General features: G+C 43.9%; 1 protein-coding gene across 2 annotated transcripts in view; it reads right to left on the reverse strand.

The window, feature by feature from the left end:
* ACSL3 (acyl-CoA synthetase long chain family member 3) overlaps positions 1–11,491 on the reverse strand; it is a 52,697-nt gene extending 41,206 nt beyond the window's left edge. For both annotated transcript variants that reach the window (XM_028731062.2, XM_028731063.2), the window contains exon 1: positions 11,327–11,491. The gene's annotated coding sequence lies outside the window, so the exon portion shown is untranslated. The remainder of the gene's footprint in view (positions 1–11,326) is intronic.

The raw sequence follows: 11,491 nt of genomic DNA on the forward strand, positions 1-11,491 counted from the left end.
GAAGGCGGTGAAGGTCCTGTGTGAGTGCCTGGAGGCGGTTGGAGGATGGATGGCGGCTAATGGGTTGAAGTTGAATCCTGACAAGACAGAAGTACTGTTTTTGGGGGACAGGGGGCGGGCTGGTGTGGAGGACTCCCTGGTCCTGAATGGGGTAACTGTGCCCCTGAAGGACCAGGTGCGTAGCCTGGGAGTCATTTTGGACTCACAGCTGTCCATGGAGGCGCAGGTCAATTCTGTATCCAGGGCAGCTGTCTACCAACTCCACCTGGTACGCAGGCTGAGACCCTACCTGCCCGCGGACTGTCTCGCCAGAGTGGTGCATGCTCTAGTTATCTCCCGCTTGGACTACTGCAATGCGCTCTACGTGGGGCTACCTTTGAAGGTGACTCGGAAACTACAGCTAATCCAGAATGCGGCAGCTAGACTGGTGACTGGGGGCGGCCGTCGAGACCACATAACACCGGTCTTGAAAGACCTACATTGGCTCCCAGTACGTTTCCGAGCACAATTCAAAGTGTTGGTGTTGACCTTTAAAGCCCTAAATGGCCTCGGCCCAGTATACCTGAAGGAGCGTCTCCACCCCCATCGTTCTGCCCGGACGCTGAGGTCCAGCGCCGAGGGCCTTCTGGCGGTTCCCTCATTGCGAGAAGCAAAGCTACAGGGAACCAGGCAGAGGGCCTTTTCGGTAGTGGCGCCTGCCCTGTGGAATGCCCTCCCATCAGATGTCAAAACGATAAACAACTACCTGACATTCAGAAGACATCTTAAGGCAGCCCTGTTCAGGGAAGTTTTTAATGTATGATATTTTAGTGGGGTTTTTGGTTTCTATGGAAGCCGCCCAGAGTGGCTGGGGAAACCCAGCCAGATGGGCGGGGTACAAATAATAAATTATTATTATTATTATTATTATTATTATTATTATTATTATTATTATTATTCTTTTAACATGTGGAGTTTCCTTCTGCTAGTTGTGCTTTTGGTATAAATTGCCTTATGCCAAATCAGACCACTGGTCCAGCTTGCTTATGGTCTGCATTCTCAACAACGACTGGCAATAGGTCTCTGGAGTTTCAAGACAAAGTTTTTCCCCAGCCCTGCCTGGAGATACCAGGAACTGAACTTGGAATCCTTTCCATGCAAAACATGTGCTCTACCACTGGGACGCGGGTGGCGCTGTGGGTAAAACCTCAGCGCCTAGGACTTGCCGATCATCAGGTTGGCGGTTCGAATCCCTGCGGCAGGGTACACTCCCGTTGCTCGGTCCCAGCGCTTGCCAACCTAGCAGTTCGAAAGCACCCCCGGGTGCAAGTAGATAAATAGGGACCGCTTACTAGTGGGAAGGTAAACGGTGTTTCCGTGTGCTGCGCTGGCTCGCCAGATGCAGCTTGTCACGCTGGCCACGTGACCCGGAAGTGTCTTCGGACAGCGCTGGCCCCCGGCCTCTTAAGTGAGATGGGCGCGCAACCCCAGAGTCGGACACAACTGGCCCGTACGGGCAGGGGTACCTTTACCTTTACCACTGAGCTACAGTCATTCATGTGTTAAACACTTTGAAACTGAATGTTGGATAATTTGTTACAAAGTACCCAAAAAAATCCAGCTTTTGTTTTGGTAGCCTGTACCTGAGAAGTGAAGTTAATATGGCCTGGAGAGAATCTCCATTAAAGTAACTCAGTCAGAGCACAATCAAGAGATACAACACCTCCTGTGAAATCAATTGATTTCTTCACTGTGAATCTTTCTAAACACTTCTAAATTGAAAGTTAAAGAAAAGAACAACAGACACCTTCTAAACACGTGAAGCCAAAATGCAAATACCTAAAATCTTACTTCTTTCCCCACAATATCTAATCTGGTAGTTTCAAAGGCCCAAGGCTCCCACCAGAAAACCCACAAAAGAAATTAATCCTTTTCCTTCTACTCATTAGGACAGCAGAATAACGATGCACTTGTAGGAGCCATACCTCAGATATTTAGGACAAGCTTCCTGTCTGGCACCATTTTAAAACTTTAAACACCCAATTACTACCAGGAATACAGCATTTGTAGTCTTTAGTATTTTAATATTTAAGCCCAACTTGAGCATAAAACATGTTTTTCACCTTAGCAACTAGGAATCTTTGGAACCCACTACAGAAATGTTACTTTCCACACAGTAGCACATACACATCACTGTCCTTGTCTCTTTTCTATCCTCTGCTACTTCTTACTTCAGAGGTCTCCATACTACCACCCCAACAAACTCCAACAACTGAGAAATAAAGGAAGATATGAAATCTCGCTCCTCTTCCCTGGCAAGCAAGTCCATTAGCTAGCCAAACCCTTAATTTTCCCCCTTGACTTCTCTACCAGCCCCAAGCCCATCTACTTCACCCACTTTCTGCTCCATAGGGCAGAATGACCCTTCTCTTTTAGCTTTTTACTCTGTCATCCCAGTCTCTCTGTGTCTCAGCCAGTCCCTTTCTCTCCCTGCTCCTTTTATCCTGTGCTTTCAAGCCCCTAATTGGGTCCCTTCCTCTTGAGGGAAATCTGCCCCTTTCCTGTGCTACATCTCTCATTCTCTTTTGCTCATTTGGTGATCACAGACCACTGCTTTACTGCAGGTGGGCATAATTTGGTGAAATCATGCTTGTGGACTAAATCTGAACCCCTGCTAGGTCAAGTTTGACCTGCAGACTCTAGTGGTTCACCACCCGTGTTCTACTCAGTATCAGTTTTCCTTCCAATATCAACTTCAGCCAAATCTCCTTCATCCAACATAACACTCCACTTTCCCTAACCAATTTTACTGCATCCTAGTTTTTCTATGTTCTGAGGCATGCTTTTCAATATAATTATAGTCTTTTATTGGTTTTTAATTCAACCTATTTTTAACACACACACAGCTTCTTCAACTTTTTTTTAGTAAGAATGCTTATTTTCTTTTTGATAAAATAAAATGGTCCTTTTTCTTCTTTTTTTGCTATCCTTGTTGACATTTGAGGTGCCAAATTCTGGAGTGCATTCAGGTCTCAGTGTCAAAAGAGCCTTTAAAAATGTGAGCAGGGGTGTATGTTACAACTTCAGGCTTGCAGGCACACTTGAGGAGGTCCTCAAGGCATTTGTTCTGTATTTTCAGAAACCTAAGTAACCCTCAAATGTTACAGTAAGATGTGGTCAGTATATAGTGCTAATTCATTGCTGTACGATGCCAAGCACCCCAACACTGTCATCTTTTGTAATTCCCACCAGATTCATTTATCCAATGAGATCAAAAAGTTGCTTAGGCCTTGCATCATGTGTGCATGGTTAAGAAACAATGAAAACCTTTATTACTAAGCCTTTCAAACATAAGAGATAACATTCCTTACTATAGATACAACAGATGTCCTTTGTCTACAGAATTAGAGCATCATTGTGACTAAGTACCACTTGGTAGTTGACTAAGATTAATTGGATAAACAGAAGACTATAGTCACCAGCTCTAGATACCCAGACATGTTGCCTTCAATAATGACCAAACTGCAGGTAGGGGAGATGTGAGATGCAAACTTATACAGTCTACAAGAGCAAAGACTACGTAAGTCCCTGGTGTTTACTGAGGTGATGCACCATGACTATACCACTTCAGACTGCAGATTCAGCTTCCATAACTGAAGAATAATAATAATAATTAACAACAACTATAATAAATCAAATTTGTATACCGCCCTTCATCCATAGATCTCAGGGCATTTCACAGTGTAAAACCTGAATATTGCACCCACTTCTACAAATAAAATATTAGACTATCCCGAGGATTTCATACAGTAAAGCATTCAATTATGCAAGTGGTACAGTTCAGATACAAGTTTGTCACAAAATGAGTACTAGATCTTGGTGAACCAGCAGTAAGATGCACAAACTACAAATATTTGGGCTGAAGGAGCTTCTCTTTTAATGCAGGAGTTTTCCTAAATACCTTAGGAGTTCCTGCCAGCAGTAGAGGCCCCTTCTGTCCCTCCCCTCACTTCTGATTTTGGCAAACCATAAACAAAACATGTAATTTTCATCTTTCTTCCCTTAATAGCAAAATGCAATGCCATCATTTTGTTGAAGGACTTGATAGAAGGTGCTTTAGACCTCGGATACAAGAAAAATGTAATTTAAGTTTAGTGTGTTTAATGTCTGAAGTATCTACAAGCGATCTACAAGTGATTACCTAAGGACAGCAAGTGGACTAGGTTTCAGTGCTAATCAAGACAGCAAATACCCCAAACCATGAACTCTTGATGCTCATAAAGCAGAGTAGCTAGCCTATCTTTAAGGCTATTCAACTAAGTTCAACTAAGCTTTACTCAGAGGAGACCCACTGCAATTAATGGACCTAACTTCATTCATTTTAATCCATCTACTCCAAGTAAGTTGAATACCACCCATTGTTAGCTCATCAGGCTCAGGCCCTCTGTGAACTCTGGAATACATAGAACACATAGAAAAAGGTGGTCTGGGATAAGTGTACCCACATTTTTAATGTTCTCCCACTGAAACTACATCTTTGTTGACCCCTCTGCATAAGTCATCTTTTCTAACACACTCAAGTTATCCCAACAAAAATTAATTAACTGCTTAGAAGCCATTCAGTAATTAATTAATTAAAATAATTATAATATACTCCAGGGCAAAGAATATAAGTCCCATGCAGCCATATGAATGCACACTCACTCCTAAATTCCCGTTTTGATATTCACAGGTATACAGACAGACAGACAAACAGAAACTTCTCCAAGACACTACAGGGAACTTTAGAAGATAAGTTCTCAAAAGGCCCACTTCTCATCTGTAAAAATCTCATTTCTTCCTGCCTGCTTGCTACATGTTAGACTCATGCTACAGATTATACAGGGGGAAAGAAGACGTATCTGAGCCAGTTGGTGGTAACTATGCCATTATATTTTAATCAACTGATTAAGGCAGGCATAGGCAAACTCCGGCCCTCCAGATGTTTGGGACTACAATTCCCATCATCCCTGGCTAACAGGACCAGTGGTCAGGGATGATGGGAATTGTAGTCTCAAACATCTGGAGGGCCAGAGTTTGCCTATGCCTGGATTAAGGAGTTCTAGCTTAAGGTCATATATATCATTTTTATACAATACCATCTATGTACATTATATGTACATAGGAAGTAAGAAGATGCCCCCCAAAAGTCACCTACAATTAAAATGATGCAATTTCAAGAATAAAGTTTGAATTATAAAATAGTCTAATTGCTACATTTAAATTTATTTTCTAAGACAAGTCACACAAGCTATATGTTCACCCTGTACTGTTAGTGAAGCATTCTATAAAAGTGCACAAAAAATAGCAAACCTTTTACAGTGGTACCTCTGGCTACGAACTGAATTCGTTCTGGAGGTCCGTTCTTAAGTTGAAACCATTCATAACCCAAGGAGCGCTATCACTAATGGTGCCTCCCGCTGCTGCCGGTGCATGACTTCCACTCGCATCCTGGGGGAAAGTTTGCAACCAGGAGTATCTACTTCCAGGTTAGCAGAGCTTGTAACCCAAAGTGTTCGCAAGGAGGACGGTACGTAACACGAGGTTCCACTGGACTGTTTAAATATGCATTCCTTGCACTCTACATTCTTTCACACATGTGAATTAGGGTAAATTCACACATTGCAAAGCAAAAAATCCATGTTTGCCATGGCAAATCCTAGCAAAACATATATTGTCTTATACATCAGTAGAACCTTGGTGGTTCTAGGAAGCCTTAGTAGCTTCTTCAATAAGGAAAGCAGAAATAGGGACTAAGACAGACATAGGCAAACTCGGCCCTCCAGATGTTTTGGGACTACAACTCCCATCATCCCTAGCTAACAGGACCATTGGTCAGGGGTGTTGGGAGTTGTAGTCCCAAAACATCTGGAGGGCCGAGTTTGTCTATGCCTGGGCTGAGGTTTCTTGCACAGTATCTCACTCACACAAATGGTCTCCTCCTACAGAGAACAGCCAAAGAGCTACAAGGTACCTCTAAAAGTCATGTGAGGCCACAGTGAAGACTGGCAGGTCTGACTAGAGCTCCACACGTCATTAATTACTATATTAAGATAATAGTAAACCATGGTTTATCATTATATGAGTAAGAGATTCAGGGTCATGCACTGCCCCCTTCTCTTTTCTGCAGCCACAAGATCGGAAGTTTTCACTTCTGTTTTTAAACTAACTGTGGTTTATCATTATGCCCAAACCCGGACAAAGTGATTTTTAACCATAGTTTTTTGTTTGTTTCAATAACCCAGATTTAAACACAGTTCAGGGTGCAAGTACAACACTAGACTGCTATTAATTGACACTTTTAATCTCATTGTGGCCCTACCAGACAAGGAGGGAGACGGGTATCGGACAAGATTCAAACACATACTGATAAACCATAGTTTAATGTTACATCTTAACCAGGCCAATATGTGCCAACATATATTTCCCAAATTCCGCAAAACACACTGGGGTTCCTTCACAAACAAGATGATGATGTTTTAAACATTTGTTATAAGCAATTGCCCTTATTAATGAAGCCTTTGCAATATGCTCACAAAACATTTCCACCATCAAAGCCTTTCCTACTGGGTTAAACTGAAGGACAGAACCAGTGCATAAATTGTGGTACCATTATGAACATGTTGCAGCAGACATAGCACTGGGATAAGCAATTTGTGGTATACATAGAAAAGCATTTCCATGATGAAACGTGCCCACATGCAGGTGATAGCAGAGAAATAAACACCATATTACACCACCATATATGGGTAATAGTTCTGTGGTATAGCACCTACAAATTTAAGAAACTCAGTTTGCCTCCCATAGTATGCAATTTTATTCTGAAAAAAGATAGCTTTGTATGTTTCATCATCTCTGGTGTGAACTCCTATAAAGAAGAAAGTGCCTACACACTACTAGTAAAAAAAAAGGTAAAAGTAAAGGACCCCTGGACGGTTAAGTCCAGTCAAAGGCAACTATGGGGTTGCGGCACTCATCTCCATTCAGGCTGAGGGAGCCGACGTTTGTCCACTGACAGCTTTCCAGGTCAAGCGGCCAGCATGACTAAACCACTTCTGGTGCAACGGGACACCATGACAGAAGCCAGAGCACACAGAAACGCCATTTACCTTCCTGCTGCAGCGGTACCGATTTATCTAATTGCACTGGTGTGCTTTTGAACTGCTAGGTTGGCAGAAGCTGGGACAGAGCAACAGGAGCTCATACCACCATGCAGATTCAAACTGCGAACCTTGCAATCAGCAAGCCCAAGAGGCTCAGTGGGTTAGACCACAGTGCCACCCATGTCTCTTTTTGTCATACTAATAACCCTTGCTGTTTAATGTACTGCTCTGAACCTTTAGAAATTTCCACATACCATTCATACATTTATGGTGAATGCCCTTTCCTACTCATCCAGACACATGCTGTAGGGCACCACTGCCTACACTTATCTCTATTACTACGTTTACTTCAACAACAGATAACACTCCTGGTACACCTCAATATACTTTGGCAGGAACACTGCCAAACCATGACAAAACCACTGATCACAAAAAAAATCACCTGTGTAATAGAAACCTTAGTGTGCCACCAGAAGAGCAAGATTGAGGCAGTTTTGTATAATTCCCTCTCCAGGCCCAGCAGTAGGAGAGTAATGCTAAACTGGGCCCAAAGCCAGCAGAGATTGGACTCTGAACTTGCATTTTAAAATAAAATAAAAAAACAAGTCTTTAGCCTTTACGAACCAAGAGTTATGAAGCAAGACATGCAGACACCATTCTGAACAACTGCTTTGTGAGCCATCAGCCTATTCCTGCTTTTCAGTGCTTCTAGCCAATTTTTGAAACAACAGGTGTGACTGACAAGTGCTAGAGAAAAATATTAGTCAAACATCCACCAGGGAAGACCCTCAAAACCCTCAAGACCCTGGTTCATTTTGAAGCTGACTTTGGGTCTTCCTTCAGATGTGTGTGATTTTTTCCCCCCTGGATTCAGATAACAGAAGAGAATGCATGGTTCATTCTGAAGCTGTCCCCCACCCTCTTTTCTTGTAGAGTTGTGATTGCTGCCCAGTAAAAACAACTGCTACTGCAAGGCAGAAGGTAGAAACAAGGACTTTATACTCTTGCATTCAGGTTTAAATACTTGCAAAACAATCACTGAGTGGACGAACATTATAATTCCCTAAAATGAAAACAATATCGTTATTAGTATATCCATTTGGGGGGCAGAGGGAACAGAGTAACAGCTCTAAAGTGTAGCCCAATCCTGGCATGTTGAGGGTAATGCAGCTGGGGGGTGTTTATTGGTTATATAGTGGTACCTTGGTTTAAGAACAGCTCTGTTTCAGTTTATGAACTCTGCAAAACCGGAAGTAGTGTCCTGGTTTGCAAACTTTACCTCGGTCTAAGAACAGAAGCCGAATGGTGGAAGGGCACCAGCGATGGGAGGCCTCATTAGGGAAAGCATGCCTTGGTTTAAGAACAGTTTTGGTTTAAGAACTGACTTCCGGAACGGATTAAGTTCATAAACTGAGATACAACTGTAGTAGCAACATGGAGACTGTTTTCAGACTTATGAGGGGATAAAGAAATTCTTCAGGGGGAAAGTTGCTGCTGATATAAATGCTAAAATGGGTATAGCTATGTAAAAGGTTCATGTTTTTCTTCATAACCCTTGGCGAGCGTGGGACGAAGTACAAGCTACATACAGTGTACTAGGCCAAGAAAATCCTGTTGGCATCCCTGGTTCTGGCAATCCAGAAAAAGAGAAAGTAATAGCATTACCACTGAACTATGCTACATGGTCTGGCTGTTTATTTTTCTTTACACAAATGTTTTATTTTAATATAAATATGTCTGATCTCCCGTATTATGGAGAGGTAGCTTGACAATGAATAGTCAGCTATAGTATCAAAGAAACAACCTAATCAAAGCCTATCAGTTATGTCGTGAAATCTCATATTTTAAGAGCCCTACTTTTGCCCATTTGAAATTAGTAACTGCAATTTCCTATCTACAAGATCCAGTGAGTACACAAAAGGCTTGAATTATTCAAAATGCCATAATTATGTCCTGAAATGAAAATGAGGGGGGGGGACTACCAAGAAATATGGCTTACATGGAAAAATTGCAGGAATTTTTTGAAGGCACATCCTGTACTTATGTTTTACCAATACAGTAGACCCTCAACTTGTGTGAGAGTTACGTTCCTGGGATTGTGCCTAAAGCCAAAATCACGCAGCATAATCAAAACCCATTGTGTTCAATGGTAGGTGGAATTACCAAAGTCATTTTTCCCAGAACCCTGCCCCTTTTTAATTTTATTTTTTTATGTTTTGCCACATGCATAAAGCCGAATACGCACAAATTAAATGAGTGCAAGTTGCAGGCTTACCGTAACAGTTGATATTTAATTAACCCTAGTAAGATTTCAATGTCGCTTAATGATTAATCATGTATCAGTGTAGTTCAATCAATTAGCATCTTCAAAACAAAGAACTACCTCTCCAACTCTGATTCTAGCATCATGTCAGAAGTGCAACATTACAGGTTGGCCTCTACTCTACACTGTTGATACAAACTCAATGCATACCTCATCAGCCACTATGAATACAATCATGTTAGCTGTGATCCTCTAGTTACAATGCTCATTTCAATTTCTCATTATCAACTTTTCAGAATCAGTTTATAAGCAGTGTTTTAAGCTGCAGCCAACTATGTCTGACTGGGAGGCTACATTTTTCATCCTCCACACTAAAACTATTGTATATATTTCCCTGTTCTTTAGAATCAGAAAGGGAAACAAAAACCAGGAGATGTCTCCATGAGAGGTTGCTGCAACCCAACAGAGAGGACAGATCTGTGAGAGATCAGAATCTCGTAGTAACACTAGCCAATCCCTACCAACTTCACCGTTAACAAGCCAAACCAATCCATAACAGCTTGAGTCTTCAGCTTCCCTAAACACCCAGAACATACTTAATATGAATGGATGCCAGGTTGCAGCCTCATCTGCATTTCTTGGCAACATGTTATGCACCCCAGCAATGTGTATCAATGAACATGCATATTTGGAACAGGATTTGAGTGAAAGTTGTCTTTATATAGGGGGGGGGGGCGCGGCGGTCCACCTAACCTGACCCAATGACAGAACAACACTAACCATGTCTACTGAGAAGCAAGTCCTATTGAATTCATTTATGTGTACCCCAAGTTAAGAGGGGTTAGGATTACAGCCTTATTATCCTTTTGTACATGGCAAAAGGAAAAGCAGTGCAAAAGTGGGTTTTCCCTACTCTTTCCATGCTTGTTTATACATTTTCTGTACACCAACCAGTATCATATTGTTCTTATATGTGCATTTGGAAGAGCTTCCTAACATACTAAAAGAGAACTGGAGTCCTTGGCATTCCACTATCTTTACACAAGCAGAGAATTGGAACTGTAATTCTAGCTGGCACGAAGTGACAGAGCCCTTAGAACTGTGTGTGCACATGCACTCCAGTATTGTTTACACGAGTGTAGGCTCTACTACTCTTGATTTTTCCCTCCTAGCTGAGAGTATAAGAAAGGTATTTTTAAGGCAACCCTAAACCTAAATGGTCAGGGGTCCCTTTACCTTTAAACCTAAAACATATTGGGATCTAAATCCCACTGACCCATAGGACGACTCTGCGGACACAAGCTCACCGCCTGCTTATTTGTCAGCGGACTCTTGTTCCAGGCGACGGATCTGCACGTGTGAAAAAGCCGCTGCCTTTCCGGCGCACCGCGCACGACTTTGCACACCCACCCGGGGCACGGCAGAGACGTGCCTGGAAGGCGGGACGTCCTAGTAAGTACATGCCGCGGCGCAACCCAGGGCTCGCCTGCTCGGAAGCAAAAACCCTCGGAGGGGGAAAGCGTGCACGCAGCTGCCACCTCCGCGGGCCTCAACCGAGCGAAAAAAATTAAAATAAAAAGCGAAAGTGCCGACGTGTAACCTCGGTGTGAAGTTACTCGGGATTTAATCGCCCCGGAATGAAATCGGGTAGTCCCAAATCCAGCAGGCCTAGCGCCGCAAAGCGACCACCCCCGGCCCCTTCCCCATGTGCACCTCCGGGCCCGTGGCCGCCTCCCTGTTCCTATGCTGTGGGCCCCGATCCCGCGCTTCCCTCCCCTGGAGAGGAGACCCTGTTCGTCAGCCAGCGCCTGAGAGGCTCCCGCCGCCTGAGACCCTCCTGCCTCGCCGCCGCCGCCTCTGACCCGCCGGCCCGCTAAGCTGGGCTCGCCCTCGCCCTCGCCTGCCCGCCCGCCGGCCCGCCGGCTCCACAGCCCTGACTCACCGCCGCGGCCGGAGCAGGGGGAAGCCGGCGAAGGGATCTGCGCGTGTGCCGAGGGTCGCCTCGGCCGGCCGCGCTGTGTAGCTCCAGCTTCGGGGGGCGGGCCCAACCCCCTCGGAGCCAATGAGCGGCGCCCAGGCCGCGGAGATGCCCCGCCACCGCCTCCTT

Source organism: Podarcis muralis, chromosome 6, assembly GCF_964188315.1.
Source record: "Podarcis muralis chromosome 6, rPodMur119.hap1.1, whole genome shotgun sequence".
Lineage (NCBI taxonomy): Eukaryota > Metazoa > Chordata > Lepidosauria > Squamata > Lacertidae > Podarcis > Podarcis muralis.